Here is a 22,336-nt window from a genome sequence, read left to right as displayed (position 1 = left end):
TTGCGATATAATGTGCGACGTTCCAATAATATCGCACCGTCCTTGTACTTATTTCGTTTTCTCTCAAGAACAGGGGAAAATTTCAATCTAGAGGCGTGTATATTTTTTGCTGGCAATTTGCAAGTTCGATCGTCTCCCTTGTTGGAAACGACGACGACGACGACGACGACGATGACGACGACGACGACGAGGACGACCACGACTGAGATTACGACGATATGACGAAGACGAGAGGACCGAGATTATCCGACGAGAGTAATTTCGTTTGGCGATTAAAATTGAAATGGTGATTCCGTGGGCGGAAGACGCGCGGAAAGTTACGCTGAAAAATTCGATATTTAACGTAGGTATAATATTAACAGTTTTCCAATAAGTGGACAAAAATATCGAGAAAGTATCGGACCGAAGGGAAACTACAATGTATTTACCATGGCTCGGTTCCGAGCAGCGTGTACGAAACGATGCAACGAATATACGCGGTGCTTTCAATTAACAGAAATTTCACACGAGAGCGTCTCGTTCGACTAGTGGCTTCGGAGCACTGGCCAGCGTATCAAGATTCACCGGGCAATTTATTTTGCTGCTATGCGAATGCGAATGACCGGCAGAAGCTCGTGAACACGAGTATCATCAATGTTAAGAGCATCTTAACACAGACTGATGAGAATACGAGGTTAGTTGTATGCAGCTGTCACTGTACTCGATTCGTCGTGTATCGTCGTACGTAGTAGCGTGGAGGCCAGTTACGGTGCAAAAGCCTGGTGGTTTCATTATGCGTGAGACAGAGCGGATACGACTCGTACCAGGGACTGTACTCCGGCGAGACGCGTTTAACCAGTAGGGCTATTTCGAATATTCGTTAAAAAGTATCTGTCGTGCGACTCGACTCTCCTCCATTCAACTCGGTTCAATTCGACTCGGTTCGACTCGGTTCGATTTATGTACAGCGATGGAACTAAAAGTCGAAGGGGAAGGAAAAGAGAACAAGCAGACGTACGGACACGAAGTCCTGATCACCGAGATAAAAACGATAAAAACAATTTACGCGAAATGCGAATATAAAGAACGTTCCCCCCGGCGCGTGCATTTACAATTATCGTCGCGATCGCAAACGAGATTCCAGCACGTTTCGGAGCGATCGATCGGAGCGCCGTTCCGACCAGCTCTAGTTACTTTAACCGTGTGTTCTTGGCGAACGAACGTAATGAAAGAACAAGAAACAGCCGACTAGAAGCGAAAGGAACACACGAAGGGAAGAGCAAAAGCATAGAAAGAGAAAGAGAAACAAAGACCGGGGCAACCACGAGCGAGAAATACGAAGGATTGGAAAGGGAAAGAGAAGAAGATGGAATAAAATGGTGAGCCGGCAGAGTGTAGAGTCGTGACGAGGAGGTGAAACAACGTTGGCCTAGGAGAGAAGTTAGAGATGGCAATGTAACAGGCTCTCTATTCGCGCGTAAGCACCGCCGACATACGTGTTTGATCGCGATACACACGGCCAAAAGAGTAGGAAGCCAGTGTGCACACAAATTCCGGGGCTCGTCTGGATCCGACTAGTCGACTGCACGTTTTTCGAAATATAGGAAAGTTATGAAATATCGTGAGCGCCGTGAAACTTTTAATGCGAGGTCCGGTGGCTTGGTCGTCCCCTTCCCCCCTTCTTCCCATTCTCGCTCTCCTCGACAGCCTCTATATAGAATACACCTGGCCGTATAAGCGAGGCTCCTACCCCTAGTGTGGCATGGGGTGGCGCGGGTAACTTTTTTATTAAAAAAGTTTTTCGAAATAAAAATCAGACGCTGTCCTGGTGGGGATAGACACGCGGCCCCTTACACGTACACCCACGCTTACTCAAGAATATACAGTAGGCAGAGCCTTCTTCGTCGCGCAACTTTCTGCTCCTATGCACGGACTCGCATTAAGCACACGCATCTGCTCGTAACTCACGATCGTTTATTTATCGCAGGCGGGCGGACGGAAGGTTAGACTTAAAGAAACATTGTCAAGGGCTATATAGTTTTCGTATTACATCGCTCGGTATACCGAAAAGTCATAGGACTTTGAACCGATGCGATGACGTTCGCGTTTCTCTTATTTCGTTATACCTATAGAAGGGAAGACGAGAAAGGCAGACGTTTCTCTTGGAAATAGATCTGGCCTTTATCGAGCGCGCTCGGCATTTATCCTTGGTGCATAACGCCAAAGTGGAGGAGAAGTCGGCCTGTGTCTTCGGCTGTGGTAACATTTCTCTGCCATGTAAATAACATTTTTTCCCCGATAGTCGATGCCCGAAACAAACAAACCACTCAACGAGTTCGGCCAGCGAAACATCCGGGGGCACCTCCTCCCTTTTGATATGGGTCAACCAAAACCGCGGCACCGCTAGCCCCCGTGAGGCTTCGCGGCCCCATCCCTCCGTATGTCGGCTGTTCGCCGACGAATCCACCGGTGTTCCCTCGCTCGCGTGCACACAGTACATACATACAGGCCACGTAGAAGCGATCGCTCGCTTGTGCACGTGTACACGTACAGAGAGAGAGTGAGAGAGTGAGAGAGTGTGTGTGAGAGAGAGAGAGAGAGAGAAAAGGCGAGAACGAGAGCGCAGGCAAGGAGAGGACGAGAGCGTGCGTACAATCAGAGAAACTGCGAAAGCGGCGGCGTCGTAGCGGAGGGTACGAACCAGCCAGGAGGAGACCGAGGAGCAAGAGGCGGAGGCGGAGAAGGAGGATGAAGAGTACGGAGCAGGAGACGGAGGAGAAAGAGGCGGAGGAGGCAGAAAAGCGGAGGTGGCTCGTTCGGGGGATCTTTATCAAAGTCAACGCACGCCGGTCACCATGGCAACGAAATTGGATTTTTTTTTCGAAGTTTTTTCGGCCCTTCTCGCCGGCGCCCATTCCCGAAGGGAGCGAGAGAGGAGATGGAGGCTCGACGGAGGAGATGGCGGTGGCAACGGCGGCGGCGGCGGCGGCGGCGGCGGCGGCGGCGGTGGCGGCAGTGGCGGAGCAGGCAGAGGGAAAAGTGGTAGGAGAGATCGGAGGAAAAGAGAAAAGGGGAAAGAGAGCTAGAAAGAGAGAAAGAGTATCGAGAAGGTCGGGGAGGCTCTGACGAACGGCGACCGGGGAAGCCAATAATTCGAATTGAGAACAGCCAATGGCCGTGCATCTGATTTTTTGTCGTATCATCGTCGAGGTCGTCCGCCCTCTCCCTAGCCCCCGCATTGCTCCCCCACCCCCGCCCCCCTTCCGCCCGTCGCGGCCGCGCGACGAAAGGGGCCGCTCTGCCTCGCTTTTTGTAAAATCTCCCATCTTCCACCATTGCCTCTCTCCACCACCACACACACTACCACCATCACCTCTGTCCTTCTCCGTCTTCTCCTCCACCTCCACCTACCTCCTCCGCCTCCACCTCCGCGTCGTTCTAACTCTTCGTTGTCCTGGACTCTCTCCTATGGTGTTTTGTTGGATATATATATGTACACATATATATACATATATATATATATATACACATGTATATACACCATAGGATACGTGCACATCGGTCGGAGGTGTCCCGTCGATGTACAGTGGCGAAAAGGCTCGAGTACGATACACTGACTCTGACAGGAGGAAACGTTACACTAATCGGCCGGGATGTCTCTTCGATTTAGCTATTTCGTCCGAGTCAATTTCGTCAAAGGGGGCAAACTTTTTCAACCTGACTCCGGACAAACGCTTTTCTTCCGATCCTTTCCTTTGTATAATACAACCTAGAACTCGACAGAAGCTCTTCCCTCTGTCGAACGCCAGTGGCATGTGTACACAAAAACTGTATTTTCATCGTCTAGACATCTCTTGAAATTTCATAGAAGATCCTTGTCCGCAATTACTCGGATTCCAGCTTAATAACACAATTTCTCGGTATCGAGTAAACCAGAAACTCGAAAAAAGCAAAATCGCGATAACTAAAAGCTTCGATACCAACCCTTTGGCAGCAAAGACAACATACTCGAGTAACCCGAAGCGAGGCAAGTACGAGCCTGAGGGGAGGGATTACAACCTTCAGTGGTCGTCATAAGACTGAATCGAATACATACGTATGTAAGTACATTGTGGCTCGTCTACAGGAATCGTCGTAAATAGGCAGGAAGAGACGAAGAGGAGCAATTCGAAAACAGCAATCTGTATTTAACCGTGTGAACTTTCATTACGATTTCAATGACGTCCAAGGTAACAAGACTTGGATCGGTCCAAATATAAATGGCCCGCGATATTATAAAAATATGATGATCCGCGAGGGATTGGCCCGTTTCCGTGTGCCGAAGATACACGGACTAGGCCACGTCCTTCGCCAGACGAGGTTGCTTTCGGGTTAATCCGGTCTCCTCGCTAAAAGCAAGCAAGCGAGACGCGAGCGTGGTTGTCCTTTTCAGAATCTCGCGGGTATCACGTACCCGAGCGAGCCACATACACACTCCCGCCCCCTGCTGTTCCCTCCTCTTCCTCTTGCCGCCCCTTCCTGGGCCAGTGTAGCGGCGCGAGTTGAAAGCTCGAGAGCGGGAAAGAGTACGGGAACTTCCGGTGGAACGATCCAACGAGTCAGGCATTCCGCGGCGGCAAAGTTCGAGCTGGTCGGGCCCGAGGCTCGCTCTTAATGACGCCAGAATCAACGGCGGAAGTGTGCTTTAGAGTTCTCGAGCACGACTCGAAGCGATCGAGTCGAACGAGATCGTTGTTTGCCCTGTGAAGCCGTTTCGTAAACAGCTGCCCGATACTGGTTCGCGATGTTCGCGTTCTCTAGAGCCTGCTCGAGCGGCTTCTTCGGGGAAATGAATTTTAAAAAAGGGGACGACCGTTTAAGTCGACGTTAGAACCATTTGAGCCAAACAGATTTTTAGAAAAAGAAGGAAAAACGATTGCCGTAAAAGTGTAATTGGACGAGAAACGATTTTAAACGAAGCGAACGCGGAGCTGGAGTCGGGTTATCGTGAAAGAAAGATATACGCTATTGATCGGTGTTAACAACCGGAAGTAATACGATACGCTATTGACACGTTATAAATAAGAAGGGGGCAAGGTAGCGGCGCGCGTGGTTCGCGGAGCTTTTGCATCGTGGCCGGCAATACGATTACGCGCCGGCTCTCGACCGTTTTTTAAATTATACCGTAAATTACACGGCATCGCGTGAGTATCCTAAAGTATTTAATAAGCATGCATACACGTTTGTTTATGCGCCGAGGAACGTCCCCCCTCTTCTTCCACTCTGTTTCGCCGCAGCACTATCGATCCAGAAAAATCCTGTGAACCGAAACGCGGAAACGCGTACATGCAATGACCGATGATCGCATGCCGCAAAAACGCGGCCTACGAGGATTCCGTTCGATATTTTATGAATCATGGACCGCCAGGCATCGCACGGCATCCTCGCCGCATTATTCGTGTCAACCATCTGCACGAGTATGTATATACGTTGTACAACGTCTGATGTTATTTCGTAGTCATCACAGTCATCGTTGTAATCGTGTTCCGTAACTATAGTTGGTGGATGATGTCTCAAGAATCGACTTTTTGCTACTTCTACATCTTTTATGTTAAATATGTTTGTTTGCTGTCTTTGCTTATAATCCAACGACGTATACAACAACAATTAAACAAACGGAAAAGAGTAAGAGAAACGTGGATGAAACCTACAAATAACTTGATCACTCGTTACACGTGCTTATTCTTATTCATTGCTATGCTTATCGTGAGAAAATTAACGATTATTAGAAAACATGGTATAATCATGCGTTTGCTCGACGTTAATGTAGGTAATCCCAACGACATAGAAGGGTTTTTCCCAAGAGTGATATTGGCTGGTTCGAGCACAACCAGCCGGATTTCCAAAGAATCGGTCGCGTCGTTAAAATGCAACAGGTTTTCGAGACCGGCCGGATGGATCCGAGTTCTCAATCCGGCAGAGTATTCCTCTAGAGAGCAAAGCCTCTCTTCTCCCTTTGCGCGCCAAGACTCCGAATGACCCGTGCCTTTTACAATTTTACTTCGAGTTCGCTACGCTTAATGAGAATAACAACGATGGCCGTCAAACGCCACCCAGAATAGAAGCGTTCCAATTTAGTTCTCGCAACCTTTCCCACTGTCCTAGAAATCCATACGTTCCTCGTACTTTTCGCGTTACGTAACATTTTCATTTCCCACGATACTTTTTCAATTTTTGTTAACGCCGACGACTTCGTGCCGGTTGTTACTTTCGAACCACGCTGTATTCCAATTGTACACGATCGTCGTTAACAGGTCATAAAATCCTGGCAGCGGTATGCGAGATACAATGACCTAGCACTTCTGCTGGCAGACGGTCTGCGAACAATCGACGATGGAATAAAAGGTGTTGCACGATTTCGCTAAGCAAGAAAATCGATCGACAAAGATACACTACGTTAAAAATTGCCGATTGTTGAAATAACAAGCATACGTTTTAACACAACTTTTCCAGGTGATGGTCAATCGTCTCACTCTTTTTCATCTATCATAACCGGACGTATCGTATACGGAGGAAGAAAAATACTCGGTCGATATTATTATTCATGAGCTTTTACCATGAACTCTTGCCACCAATTACCATTTATAATTGGAATCAATTATCGATATGCATTGTTAATCCTACCGTATTCCAGCATACGTACATAGTGCATAACGCATGCGATCATTAACCTATCTTCGCTAAATATCCTATATCGCGTGTGATTCCGGCATTAATTCACAATCGAAGTGAAATCTATCAAAAACACTCGTCAATAGTAGATTTCGATCCTTAATGTTATTTTGTAGTAAATGGAATTTCAAATGCTTCGGTGGAATAAAATTCTATTCCACTGACGAATTATAGGAAGGATGTATAACACATTTATCAAAAAGTTTTCTCTTGTTCCCTATAGTTTCGAAGATAGCGTCGAAGAAACGAATCTCCAAGAGCGAGGGAAAATGAAATTTAAAACTGCTTGGCTAAAAAGATATCCCCGTCCCTTTATCTGATATTCATTGTATAAACGCGTAGAACTTTCATCGAAATCAGCGTAGCGGATGTTCCTTAGTAAATCCTTTGAATAAATCTGGTCACGTGACTAGTTATCAGTCCACAGCATCGACGGGGAAGAGAAAAATCGAATCCTCGACCAATCGATTCGTACAGCTGGTTTTCCACAGCGTGCACGTACGCATGGAGAGATAGAATAAACGAGTTCCGGGCGTGTGTGAGTGTGCATGCGTGTATGGGCCACGTACCACGCGGCCAAGCAATGGGAATGACGCTCTCTCGAGTGCTACTGATACTACTGAATGAACTTTGACACCGCCTCTACTCGTATGACTAATACGAATTTACTGTGTGATCCACTGTGTTACTAAGCTTTTTTGTTCTTTCTATGTGTCACTTACATTGACTCACGAAAATATTTAGACAATTATTATAGAAAACTTCTATGTCCATATCATACATAAAAGAATTCGGAATATCATTAAGCACTGTAAAGAGAAACTACCGTTACGATTACGCCGGAAAGATTTAAAATGAATTTGAAAATGTACACGGAACTTACAATTTCTTCAGACAGTTACTTAGTAAAGCATTAGTAGATGTACTAATAACAGGCGAAATTTCAGAATATTTCGTAGTACAACACACGTGATACATTTTATGCAGCTATCGATAATTCGTTTCGTTCAAATAATAAATTTATTATCAACTCGCTAACAGCAACCAATTTACTAGACAGAGTAAGCGCGGTTCGATGCTACGGATCGATCGATCGGTCGAAAATCGTGTATCGCTGAATCAATTCAACAGTTAGGCAAGATTGGTAGAGCAGCAGCACCGTATGATGTTCTGTGCGATCGCAACGAGCGTACGCGTAGCGTAGGTTCAAACGCACGTGTGTAAGTCTGTCAGCTCGCCCCTTCCAACGACGTCGCTCTCCCTCCTTTCACGGCTCTGACGAAACTCTCGACTCTATTGGTCCGGCCCTTACCCTTCCCCGCGCTACGGCAGACGACTCATTCCATTCAGTCACCCGTACGAATTCGACGCTACCACGCTACGACCATGCCGCGTGCTCTCTTTCCTTTCTCACTCTCGCGCCTCGTTTCGCTTTCTTTTCCCTCTACAGTAGTTACATCTATCCCTCTCGCTTGTTGTGTTGTTCGTGGCTCTGCCTCGATCTTTCCGCCGTGTTGCCTCGATGCCACGCTCTCTGTCTCGCCGCGCGGCACACACAACAGCAACGTGCGTCGCGGAAACGTTCGCACAGTTTCTAACCTGACCTACGCGTCGCACGGCCAGGGGCGAGAAATCCCGGTGCAATGTCATCCTGTTAAGAAGTTCGCGTTTTCTTCGAACATTCATGAATTCGTTTTAACCCAGAGAAATTAAAAATATCGTGAGAAGATTTCATAGCTGAATATCGTAGATATTATCATGGTGGAAATATGTTTTTAATTTCAATTGATTCTTATGAAAACGGCAATTAAAAATAAATATCACATATTACGTACGTTGTTCCGTCGAAGTCGCCTGTCAAAGCTGTACGATACTTCCTAGCTGTGAGAATGATCGATGACTCGTAGTCCTCGAGTCCGGAAGTGAATCACTCGGTAGTTGTTGCTTGTATCACGCGGCACAAATTTGATTCGAACTACAGACGGTCTCGACACACTTGGCACAACTCTTCGAAACTTTCTACGAAAGCACGCGCGCAAAAAATGTTGGCGTTTGAATGGTTGTTACTCGCGAATCTGTGAGCGCGGGTCCGAATGCGATCGCGGATCGAACGGCGACATTCGACTACGTTCGATATATCTTGCGTGAAAAAATTAACCAGCACAAACGCGAGGGGACGCGTGTTTGAAAAAAAAGATTTCCAACGGTATCAATGAAAGTCACCAGCAGAGAGCAGGCGCGTACAGAAAAAACAGAGATAACAATATACGATTTCCGCCGAGTCAGCGGCAAGATACGCTGCAAAACATAGTGTTCAAGTTAAAATAGTCGACTATAGTCTCTTGAGGTCCGAAGAAGCTCAGTTGCCTTCGTCGCGCGCAGAGATGCGCGAGACCGCTGTTTCTCCCTCCCTTTCCCACTCCTGACTCTTTCGCTTTATCCGTCTCGTTCTCCCTCTTTCTTCTTCTCTGTCTTTTCTTCGCCTTTTTCGCTCGGTGCGTCTTCTCTCCCGCTCGCACCGCTACTTCTGTACCCTTTTGTCCGGGAAGAAGAAACGCAGGTCGAGAGAGCTCGTGCCCTCGGTTATGGTTATATACTATACACGAATGTAAAATCGGAGCGGCGAGAAACCGAACGGCGCTATTTCGATTTCCATTCGAACGTACGGAAAGAATCGCAAAGCTTGTAGCTTGTATTCCTTTCGATCTCGGCCAATCGCACGGAGATAAATATTCGAGTGAACTTTTGCGGAAAAGCAATTCGTCGAACGAGCGATAAGAAAGGTCAGCGTTCGTTGCGCGACTGCCGGCGCGCGATTCTCACTCGGCTCGTTGAAATTTAAGTAGATTCGATCGGAATCGTTTACGCTCAACGGTTCGCGTACTTAACACCGACGCGACACACAGATGTCACGTTTAACTCTCCCGGCCGACGTAAATTTTATTGCGACATCGATGCGAACTCCGATGCAGAGAGTTCAATACACGAGAAACGATACCAACAATGCTCTCTATTCATTCCATCGTCTATGTTGCGTATTTTTTCCCCTTCCGACGTGGTCGCGCCCGAATACGTGAGATCTCTGAAAGGAGAGGCTGCAAGCACGTTTTTCCTAAAACACGTACGCGGATTCGCGACCGTACACGCACATCTCTACCCCACCTCGTCACATTTTCGACTTCCGTATGTTGTGTGTATAATACGCGCACGCACCACGTTTCCCCCCGAACGAATATAACGCGTGTATGTCACTGGCGTGTACGAGTGAGCGAGTCGGAACGATGCACAGAGCGAAAGAGAGAAAGAAAGGGAAAGGGAAAGGGATGGAGAGGAAGAGAGGGGAGTCCGAGGAAAATAGTAAAGGATTAAGAGAGAGAGAGAGAGAGAGAGGGTGAGACACAGAGGGAAATAAAAAACGAAGATGAGTCTAACTTCCGAGCGACGAAAAAAGAAACGCAGAATGGAAAGCGGCGGGTGGCGCGCGAAGGGTGAGCGTGGAGCGCTCGGAAGGGCGCGAGAAAAGGGCACGTGTAACAACACGACGAAGGGCGGTCCGCTCGCGGTCCTTCACTCGCCGGTGTGAAAAGTGAAATGACAACACGCACTTCGCGCGTCGTTGACTCTGACAACAGGGTACCCGTACAGTCTGGATACGATACTGTGAACTCGGCACGGTTCGTAGCAGCGCTTTTCTCAAGAGGGCGGGAGGCAGAAGAGAGTGAGAGAGAATCGAAGAGAGGAATAGAGAAAGAGGAAAGAGGATGGAGTGAAAGAGAGCGCACGCGAGGAAGAACGCGAGAGGTCGGTCGGTGGTAGGAGATGCGGGAGGGGCCGGAATTCTCTCTGTTATAGATTAAAATTTTTTACGGGGAAGATATTGATTGTTGCTTTTTATTAATGTAACATTAAAGTGGCGCCGCAAAAGTGGGGGAAACTCCCGCCGGCGAGTCGGTTGCTCTCGATAGTGGGGAGAGGTTGTTTGGGGTAGGGATCCGGACTGAAGGTAGGGTAGAGTAAACGACATAGAAAGAAACGGGAAGGGGGAAGGGGAAGTGAGGCACGGGAAGACGCGTGGTGGGGTTACTCCGCGAAGAGAGAGGAGAAGAGAAAAGCAAGAAAAGTAAGAACGGCCGCCGTGCCGCGCCGCGCACTCTGGAAAACGACGGCAGGAGGAAGTAAAAAAGAAACGGGGAAAGAGAGGATTTCGCGAGGAGGCCAGACAAGGCGAGGCACAAGGTGGGAGGGGGTGGGTGATCCAGGCCGGAGGTTGGGGGTTCGAAGCGGCGGAAATAGTGCCATAAATACGAACATTTTTCGTAGCGTCTTGCAGCCCTGTTTTGACAATCATCCCCTCCATCGACTCTGTCCCTCCGTCATGCAATTCCCTCTTTCTCCTTCTGCGCGGCCTTTTTCCCCACGAGACTATCCCCACTCCTTCGTCTCCTCGACAGCCGCGCTTTTGGATCTTAAGCACGCGGATACACGTATATAGGGGAACGGCGAACGGCGGACAACGGACGCACCGTAGATGTGACGGTGGTAGCGGCGGCGACGGCGAGCAACGACGACGACGACGCTTCGTTTTACGCCCCTTTACCTCACCTACCAGTCACCCTTTTCACTCTCTTCCTATCCTACTCTTCTCTTTCCCCTGCTGCCCCTGCCCACCACCTATTCTTCTACTCACTTTGACATTTTTCGCGAGTTAAGGCCCGCTCGAAGTTCGCGGAAATCCATCTTGCGCTGGCTCGAAGGAGTACATACTACGTATCACCTTCTTGCTCACTCGCGATCTACTCCATACCCTTCCCCCTTCGATCTCATTCTCTCACACTATCTCTCTCTTGCTCTGTCCCGAGTCTCGAGCCCCCGAACTCCACGGCCGACACCCGTCCCTCCTACGACTACGGCTCTTCCTCCTACTCCGTCCGCTCCTCTCTTTCTCTTTCATTTTTCTTTTTTTTTTTCTTCGATTCTTCTGCCTCCTTTTTTCAGGGGGAGCGAACCGAGAGACGCGAACGGCGGATCGATTCTTCGTTTCGAGAGGTCTGCAACGAGAGAGAGGGTGGACGAGAGGGACAGGGGTGGAAAAGGGGGCGGGTGTGCATGTGTGTGTGTGTGCGGAATTCCATGAGGCTCGTAATTACCGAATCACCGATGCGACGCAACGCGAACGATCGCATCGATAAGACGCGTACAACTAATTTTCGGGCCATAAACAAGCGTATAGGATCGACTAATTGTCCGGTCGTTAATCATCGATAGATAGGTGTGGTGTGCGTGACGGCGATTAATCGTCACGAACTCGCGGAGAAACTACTTGCAGTTTCGTATTACACGAACAGCGCGATCTGTATAGGTTGCGTGGCCCGTGTAACTCTGCACGTTGGCCTGTAACGTTATACCTCGTGCTTTACCACCACACGTGCAATCCTGTCTATATCTTTTTTTTCCACTTGCGGATTAATGCGTCTTTTACACCGAAAAGCGTAGATTTTTTTATCCCAGTTACGTTTCTTAGCGTTTTACAAAGAGACATTTCCAGGCAAGCATGCTTTCCAAGAATACGTCTATGAGTTATGTGCTACGAGGGAGTATAAAATTCGTTTCGATTCTACCAGAGACAAGTAAAAAGCGAGTATAAGTTCAACACGCTATGGATCGGTGGTATCTTGTTGCCGGTGCGGTGCGCGTGTGACTTCCGGGTGGAAGTACAGGAAAGAAGCTCTTCTCTCTTTGGGATTGTATTTCGTCGTGGTGAAGCGTTGTCCCGCTCCCGGCCCTTTCGTGTGCCAGAGAAACCCTACAGGCGTCGTAGAAGGGAAACGAAACTACCTGTATAGTCCAAGCAACCATCGACGTTATCCGATCGATTTAAAGGTCGTTTTGTTATCAACGCGAAATTTGGGAGACCGTAATACCGTTCTTCGCAATTTTCGTTCGAACAAGGGGAGTTACGTTAAGACCATTCCGTTCAATTAAGCAAGCAGACTGTTTCCCCTTCTTTCGCTTTATTTAGCTTGTCCTTTCACCGAGAACAAATCCGTTAGTGACGCTTCTGCACCATTATCACAATCATTAGTAGATTATCTTGTGTATACACATGGAAGCAAAAAAAAAGAATTACTGGATGAGCTACAAAGCCTCGAACATACGGTTACACAAAGCTTCAGCAAACAAAAAATTGGAGCTACCAGTAGGAAACTCTTTTCGAAACTTCCGATAAAGCGAGACGACGAAGCGGGGAACCGGTGGCGTTCCATTTCTGAGGACAGGACGCGTTTACCAAACGGCGCGGCGCGACGTATCTTATCGCGTTACGGAAAGGAATTTTGATTAGGGAGGCAGCTCCTTTCTTACGACGACTCTGCAATGCGACTCGATGGATATGACTCTTTGCGGCGGTTTCGGTGTAGTAACCCCGTAGTCGACCCGTTCGAAAGCCATGGGAATGAAATCGTAGAAGTAAAAAGTGCACAGAGAGGGGGAGGAGGGATTTATTAAAGCGAAAAAACGATATCAGGCAGCCTTCTGCTTTCTCGTTCATCACAGTCCTCGGCAGCGATATATTTTCTTCTTTCTTTTTCGAATAACGAGCATCATCGTTATGGCTTTCCCCCACTTGCCCCCTTTGGCGTCCTACCGCCTTCTCCCAGCCCCTCCCCCTCACCAGTCTTCTTCCCTCGTCTTTCCGCCTTTCCACCCCCCCCCCCACTACCTTTTGTTCGTTCGCAGCGAGTGAACCGAGTCCAGGTTTAATTCTCAAAGCGATAGCAATTTCCAGGCGCAGGAAAAAAAGAATAAAGAGGGGGCGGCGGTGGTGGCGGTAGAGAAAAGAGAACCACCCCTCTGTCATATTCGATCGATCCCGACCTAAGCAATTAATCTATTTAACCTTTCTACTCTGCCGCGCCGGAAATAAAGGAACGGCCAAGGATTAAATTATTGCATACTTGAAATTCCGAAGGGATCGAGGAAACTGAGCGACGGGCGTTCGCGGAATTGCGAAACGGAGGGCTTTTAACGGCGGACAGACACGGGAGACACACGGTGTAGTGATTATAAGATACCTTTTCACCGAACACGAGAACGCACAACGTTTCGTATAACGTTTCGACTCGAATCTTATGATAGTTGCGCCATTTCTTCGGTGGATATAAAAAGTATTGCCACACCACTGTATTTCTTATAGCGTTCACAAACTAATTAATTAAGTCCAAGTACCAAAGTATCAAATTTCGTATCGTTTAGTAGTACTTTCATACGACTATAAAGATCTGATATTAGGTAGATAAAACGTAAGACATCGTCTTACAAAAAACTGTTCGATAAAGTTTAGCGAATGACGTTAGAGCGATCAAAATGAAACTTCAGAGAAGCGGCATTTCATATACGACAACCTAATGTAATCGATGTGTCGTATCATCGATCCGACATTGTTTCTGGAGACATCAAATCGAGAATCCGATAACGAACGTTTGTCGGAACGCGTTAACAGCGACGCGATTTGTATATCATTCGTCGGTTCCTGCATCGTCGGCGTTCGATGGTGGAAAAGTTGATTTTAAAACGGTCCTAGTATCTCGACGATTTTTAAATAATTAATCAAATCGAACCTCGCAAAAACCGTGCTCGAAACGAGTGTACAATTTAGTCTCGTTTATAGCGATCATCGTATGCGGTACTCGATGACACTCGTCGCAGCGTCATTTTGTCAAGTCTTTTTCCGTTCTTTATGACTCTCGACTCGTGGACGATCTATCTCGTTTTCAGCTCAGGTACGCGTAACTTACTGAAATTTATTTACACCGGATGAAAATGTTTTTAACTGGAGATCGAAATGCACAGCTAAGTGCCACCCAGCTTCTGCTAAATTGATTTTTGAACGAATGCTTCATGCGTGTGTACTGGCTACCGTATACGAATTTTTATTCAAGCATGACGTGCGAAAGCTTTGAACAAATTATAATCGTCGCAATTTCTATCCGCCATTTCTAAACTAAGGAAAACTTTAAGTTTCGTTCATTAATATTTCAAGCACGTAACAGCCTGAGCGTATCCTGAAAAATGCAAAAATACCAGAATAGAATACTTTGATTAAAGGGGGCAGAATGATCTCACACGATGCTTTCAAATTCTCATTACCAATGCCTGCAGACCTAATAAAGAATTTTTGCCATGTTCGCTTGGTTCTTTTGTCCATCGTTACACGAGCTCGAAGTGATGCATCGCACCATTTCGCCGTACACCATATAAATTTTAATTTTGACGCGACACGAGCAGATAATGGCGTCTCGGCAAGCCTTTTCGATTGTACCCTCTTTGTCGTTTCGAGGCGGGCGTGCAAATCCGGTGTGTGAATGCGCTAGGGTCGATCGAAGGTCGTGAGTGTCATCATATGCATGAAAATATTCCCAGAAAAGCTGGAAACTCCAGATACACGTCGATCAAAACGTGGAAAACATTATATCATCCAAGTTTGCTAATCTTATAATGCGTTTCTCTTGTTTCGTGACTAATCTAATCCCGATTAAACAAGAAGAAATAGTAAATCAGTAGAAATTTGTCTTGGAGACCGCTAAATAAATTGCGTGATTCTACAGAGGTTGTCCGTCCTGTCTGTCCGCAAATATTGTCACGCTGATTCTCCAGGGCTCTACAGTCTACATATATCGCAAGCAATACACGAATAAACGTAAAAGTCGATTGTATTTGTTACGAGCAAGAAACACTAGAATTGCAAATGGAACAATCTACATATGGCGACTTCAACAATGAAGTTGTCGGGAAGTAAATAAAAAAAAAGGAAAAGAATAAAATGATGTAGTCGTGAAAAGTTACTAACGTACATACACGTATTTGTGAGCGTAGTACTCGGAAGCGCCATGGCATTTTGACCTTTACGAAGGAAACCTGCTATTACTGGATTTTCTATTCCCTTTTTGTACATAATCAAGCTACATAAGTTACGATGTCAATTCGATAGATTATAATTGCACTTCCTCAGACTGGAAATTATCATCCAAAAATTCTATACAATTTGTCCATATCTTACATTAACACGACACTGTGACAATGATTAGTCAAGACTGGTTTAAATAATTTTTCAACAAAATCATAAAGCAAGGAGCTACGTATCAATATGCAAAGTTCAAGAAGAATACGCATCAAAGCACATATAATTTCCAAGTACGTAATTACTAATTCCATTCCCGATGACTTTCCCCTACGATCCGATTGAAAATTCTCACATCGATTTATTAGAGGGTGAAGTAAAAAAAAAACACGAGTTTCGTTAGTCGTACTTAGACATAGAGTGGCATTCAGAGAAAAAGAGAGAAAGAGAGGGAGAAGAGACAGTTTTCTCCAGGTGGCTGGAACAAAGGCTGTCTTTCAACACGACAGAGGCATCGGTGCTCGGCATCTAGCCGCGTAGACGGCGACGACAATCGCAAAATCAATTTGCATTATTCGTTTAAAAGTGTGCTGGTCCGTGACGTCAGTGGGGAGCGGGGCAGGGCGGGGCGGATAGGCGCGTAAGAGGGTGTCGAACGGAGGCAAGTGGCCCCGTCTGGTCGTCGATGCTCTCAAACAATCCCTTTTCTCCACTTCCACCACCTAGCGCACCGTCACCGGGCTGCCCCCCATCGCACCGCCGCGCCATCCCCACCGTTTTCTCCGACGAGTCACCGAGAACACCCCTTCCGCGATCCACCCCTCCAGCCAACCCCTTTATCATACTTTTGTATACGTCCCTTAGCCATCGAAGCCTATGCAACCCCCTGTCTTCCCTCGCAACCTCGCTATTCTCGCGACAGCCACCCCCTCCGCGGCTTTTTACCCCCGCACGCACAAACACTGGCCCATGTCCCATGTATTCTACGCTCACCACTCCACTCTCTTTCCTTCGTTCGTTCGCTCGCTTTCTTCCTCCATCCTATACTTATTCCCCTTCTTTCTCGGTCTTTCTCTGTGCATGAAACGCGACCCTTAACCCTCTGTTTACTTAGGATTATCAAGTTTCTGCGTACTTGATTCAGTAATAAAAGTTATTTCGTGGACGGTTCCTTCCCGCTGCCGTTTTAATAGCCAACGCCGAGACTTTTGTCGGTATTCATCGGCGGTGGTCTGTCCACGATATTCGAAAGAAATTTCAGTAATTATCGGTGTAATTATAAATGCTACTTTCGCGGGAATACTTGACGCTTGCACGGCTTTCTTTTCAGTAATCGAGGAGTGGAGGGGAGAAACGCGATATAAATCTTATTTTATCTATGTTTTATAGGAAAGTAACACTTAAAACCAGAAAATCAAGAAATATATATATATATACTTATCGTGTTTTCGTTCTGCGATCGTGATTGTAGGAAGGATCAGGGAAAAAGAGAATTCTCGCATCCTGATTTCCTTTTGGACTTGCAATTTACCTAGTTGGTTGAAACGCTGCGAGATTTTGCATTCGACCAGCTCCGATAGATGTCGAATTGAGTTTCGTGTTTCAGACGAGACGAATCTCTCGAGAAAAAGTAACCAAGTAGAGGAAACTTTGCAGAAGCTCGAAACGAAGTGTCCGAGATTCGAGGGAAGAAAGATGTCTGAGAGGCAAGCGGTGGAAGGCTATTCGCCTTTTAAGATAAAACAAGGTTAAAATTCTGCAAGTCCGATTTTCGACGACTTCCCCCCTCCCCCCTGCCCCTTCAAAAGTAAGAAAAACGTCTGCGTAGCGATCGGCAAACAGTCGCGGAAGAGAGAAGTTATTATCTCGAAAAATCAGCCTCGGCATGCTTTTCTATAAATCTTACGGCATTACGTCCCCCTCACGAGCCGGTGAGAGGTGGTACCAGTTAAATGGGAAAAGTTTTGCTTTTAGCGAGCCAGCTCGCGGCTACCTCGAATAGGAAAAAAGAGAAAATTGTTCCACTCGGCTGTCGATGTCGTTTAAGGACGAAAATCTGCGACATCTGAATAGGCGTTTTCGAAAAATATCGTTTCTTCTCTTTGTATATCAAACTTTCAATAGAGTAGAAATCAAGATTTCGATGAAATCCCTCGAATAAAACTTCAATGGAATTCTTAATAAAAAAAAGGGGGGGAGGGCAATTAACAGTAAAAAGATCAAACTTTCTTTCAAGACAGCGCTTTCCAGTTAACGCACAAAATGGTTTCATCGAATCGCGTTTTATGCCGTAGTTCTATTTTTTTTTTTTTTTTTTGTAACCCGCGGCTTTTTCTCACTCGTTTAAATAAACAAATAAATAAAATGGAGCGCGAAATCACGGCGATCGACGTGTTTATCGCTCGCCATGAAATTCATTTGGAACGAATGCGAGCACCTGTCGATTCCGCGCGTCTGTTTTCGAAAAATCCTGGGATCGCGGGATTCAATTTACCGCGTATAATCGCGCGCGGTGTCGTTTCAATTTCGACTCGCGATAAAAGTCGTGATACACGCGTTTACAACGACACGATACTGCGAAACACCGCGTCCATCGAGCGGTTTAATTAAGGCGGAACGTTTGCCGATGGACGTTTCCATTGACTGCGACTCGAGCAGCTCGCTGAAATATGTACGAGCCATGGCTTTTTGGAGCTTGTTTCCTTTCTCGGAAATTGATTCGATTTTTCACGCTTTTACGTTTCTCGCGTCAGAAACTATCCGAAGGTAGACATTTAATTGGAATTAGACATTCTTAACCAAGTACAAGACTGTTTCGAAAAACGATCGAAATTCAAAGGAATATTGTGAATTTACGTAGCAGAGGTTGTGCGACCATGTCCGTCAGTTTCTTTCCTTGGTAGAACAAACCGTGTATTTCGATATCATCGCCATATCCATCCAGCCGTACAATAACCCCTTCAAGATCTGTTCCATTATCAACGGTACTTTACGCGGAAAAACCGATCCTCCATGCTCAAGGAGGATCTTCTGCTTCTGTTTAATAACGCGACACAAGCTGCTCGGTTAATGTGCCGTGGCATCTCGGTGCAAAAGCGACCGACTCACTACGCTACAGGAAGCTGCTCGCGTTTCTTATTATCGATCCTTTGTAATTATGTCGTCAAACGTTCTAACGAGCTACGCTTGCCAGCGAATCCAGTCGATTTCCAGGCCTATAGAAGAGTCACGATCAAATCGAAACCGACTTCTTACGATCTGTAATCCCTTCACTTTTTTCGACGAACGCTTCTTCTTTTTTTTTTTTTTTTTTTATTTTATCTTAAATCTCGAAATATTACTTTAATTTCACCGAAGACAGTGAAATCGTTATTCTTACCCTTCCCTCCTCTTTTTTTCTTTTTTTAGGGAAAAAGCTTCGTACTTTTGTTCGATAGCGAAGTTTCGTTACTTACAAGGACACGTAGTAAACTCCTACTCGTGGTTTTTTTCGGTTTTACGATCTGCCAGAGTGGTTACTTTCAGGGAGAACACCTTTATGTTCGAGGATCGCTCCTTTTTATTCCTTCGTATGGGATTGTGCGAATCACTGTTCCGTTCCTCTCCCTATGCCAGAAAAAATATAAGGAGCCGAGATTCTTCGACTCGTTAATAAGCACCTCAACGAGCACGAACTAACTGGTCGATAAAAAGAAGATTGACTTCGGGTGTCTGTTTCCGAGAACCTATTCCAACCTATTCTACTAGCAAACCAGAATTTTCTACACGTTTGAAATATACATACTCGTTTTCCGATTTCTTTCTCCTTTATCTCGACACGAGTTAAGAAAGATACGTACGTATATACAATGTAAAAATAACACGATCCGATCTATAAATTGCTGATAATTTTCCATCTTCGAATAACAATTAGAAGCACTTGAAGCAAAAGTTTCGCAAGAAATACAAGGGAACGTAGTTTCTCTTTCGTTTACAATTATTTTCTGACCTCCAGTCATGGAGGACCTATTAATTCAATTTCACCGAAAACCTTTCCACCTTTTCACGGGAACTTACTCTCTGCTGAAATTACGAAACTTTTAAGTAGAAGATTCTTTGGCCTGTGTTTCGAACGAACGCAACAATGCTATGGAATAACTAACGACATTTTCTTTTTCTCTTTCTCGTTTTTCCCATTCTCTTTCCCCGAATCTCCCTTACTTTCCTAACAAAAACTGCCCTTTCTCCCGACACGCCGAAGAGAATTCTTTGTTTGAGACAGCAGAGAAGTACGAGAAGTGCGTGTCAAATAGGTAAGCAATGAGACTCTGGTGCGCTTTATGGCACGTCATAGGGCCATGATTATTCCCTAGCTTTAGTCCTGAGCTTCATTGTTCTAAAGTGGCCTCCTTTGACACCACGGCTTTAGAATCTTTCCAGCGGTATAAGTTACCCTTCCTTCTGTTTATAAAACTGCGCTGACGTAAAATAATCTGCGGTATTGCCAGTAATTTTATGGCGAAATCCTATTCTACAGGAATCCTTAAAATACTCGAAATAACCCGTACTTCTTATCTTATGAGCGAAGTTATATCGTACAGGCTGTCACGAGAGAATGACTAAATATTTGGAACTAAATGAAGACGGCACAAAAAAATAATGAAACTGCTGTTTCCACGGTTAACTAAGAAGGCCTGTGTATATTGTCGTATAAAACTGTACACGGCGCCATCCGATATTGTTTCGTTCGCAGCAAAGTTTTTGTACTCGATAATTTGTATTTTACGATCCATGAATCACTCTTATCGGTGGTTTTTGCAAATTAAAGAAACAAAGGAAAAAAGAACGAAGATAAATAAGTCGTAGAACGGAAGAAACAAACGAGTAAAAATATAAATGAAAGAAAATAGGGTGGAATAGAGAAAAGATTGAAAAACACAGGACCAGCTGAAAAAAAAAGAAAGGGGGGGAATCAATTCGGTTTGCGGCCGCGTCGTGCGAACGTCGCTTGAATACTGTTTTGGACGCAACGTGTGAAAATCAAAGAGATTTCTCCGTGGCGCATCGTGACATCCTCGAGCATGCAACCAACAACCCGAGAGTTCTCTCTTCCTTCTCGGAGATTAGCCACGTTTCTCGGGTAGACGGTTCGACACCTTATTCCCTACTCGCGCATCGTGCCACTATCTTATTGACGTTTAATTGTCTCCGCGGTTCTTCTACTCATTCTACTCATTCAACACGCACGAGTATCATTTCAAGGAATTATACCGTGTGAAAGTGGAATTCCATGAAACACGTGGGAAAGCTTCTCGTATAGCCGTCGACAATTTTATGGAAAATCTAGAAATCGTAGAGTCAAAAGGACTAATTATTCTCCAACTTCAAACACCTATCGCCGTTTTCACATCCGTTTCTCTTTTTGTGCAAATAGGTTTCTTTCTCTGCCATCTTGTAAGAAGTAAATTGCAATAATTTTAGAAATTTTACTTTGCAAACAGTTTTTGTTTTTTTCCTATACGTTCAATCATCGCCTAAGAAAAAAAAAAAAGAAAAAAAAGAATAATCTACGTTGATATTCGTGCGATGATATTTCTAAACGAGTAAGAGAGAAATCCATGAAATAAATTGAAAACCGTTCCAGAGGTTTCGCTATGGCGAAAAAAGTATTAGCGGCGTGCGCGCGCGCGCGAAATACTAACTTTCACGCGTACATAAATTGACGAACGACTCATGATTCGGCTCAATTTCTCTTGATTCCACACTCTGTGGCACTATTTTTTGTTAGTTATCGACTTTTCCATAGGTGGCCACGCCAACGTTAGTTTTGCCTTCGTCGGTATTAATCATACTGACAATTTCGCCTGTGGCGTTACCTCGCTACGGAATTTGAAGTTTTTGTCTGGACGCACCGTGATGGAGAGAAAACCAAACCGACGACAGTAGCTGTGTTTTGAAATTCGATCTACTTTTCGCTCGGTTTCATCATCTCCCGCGTTTTACGGCCTTTCGTCCAAAGCGACAATTCACTGGTGATGCTTAAGTACTCTATCGTCTACGACCAATTTCTTAATGTAACAAGCTCCAGTATACGTATTGCTGTTCAATTACTCAACGACATTGCTTCCAGCGATATTTAAAGAAATAAAACGACACGTGTAAATGAGCTGTTTACATAATAATCACTATGTTTAAAAAATCTAAACGAGACAGTTAAGTGGGAGCAGAAATATCCGATCGTGGCGAATTAAAAACACTAGAAAGAATTTAACTGTAACTGTACTGCGTACAAAATTAATTCGCTCTTAATAAAAAACTGATGAATTACACATGATATGATATAACAAGTACGAAGCTTTTTGAATAAGTTTATATTTTTCTTATCGACTTCAAAGCATCTCGGTGACGCACGATACTTAACCGGTTTCATTTCGACGAAACAGAAAATTCCTAGTAAATAGAAATTGTAGTGGAAAAAAAAGATTTAAGCTTCTTGCGGCCTTAGAAACAAAACTGGTGACCAGCGTTCGTCACGGATTATTAGTATTTACCAGGAAAAAGATGCTGGTAACAACGAAAGTATAAATCACTCTTACAAGTTAGCATTAGAGACGTAAGAAAAAAAAGCGAAGAAAAAAATGGCAATACTCGAAACGTGTCGAGGACGTTCGAGAAGTCGAGTACGCAGTTTGCTGTAAATTATCCTGTAATATTAGAACTTAAACAGGTTAGAAAATTCAATTTAAGATACATAAGAGAGGAAAGAAAAAT

At 45.4% G+C, this 22,336-nt stretch overlaps 1 protein-coding gene across 3 annotated transcripts in view; it reads right to left on the bottom strand.

Moving 5' to 3' along the window:
- LOC139993603 (uncharacterized) overlaps window positions 1-22,336 on the bottom strand; it is an 80,726-nt gene that overhangs the window by 54,491 nt on the left and 3,899 nt on the right. The window contains exon 1 of one of the 3 annotated variants that reach the window (XM_072015505.1): window positions 8,526-13,265. The exons of the other annotated variants lie outside the window; for them this stretch is intronic. The gene's annotated coding sequence lies outside the window, so the exon portion shown is untranslated. Of the gene's footprint in view, window positions 1-8,525; window positions 13,266-22,336 lie in introns of those variants that run through there. 3 annotated transcript variants of the gene reach the window in all.

The sequence above is a fragment of the Bombus fervidus genome, chromosome 13 (assembly GCF_041682495.2).
Source record: "Bombus fervidus isolate BK054 chromosome 13, iyBomFerv1, whole genome shotgun sequence".
NCBI lineage: Eukaryota > Metazoa > Arthropoda > Insecta > Hymenoptera > Apidae > Bombus > Bombus fervidus.
This window is presented reverse-complemented; position numbering and strand designations above follow the sequence as displayed.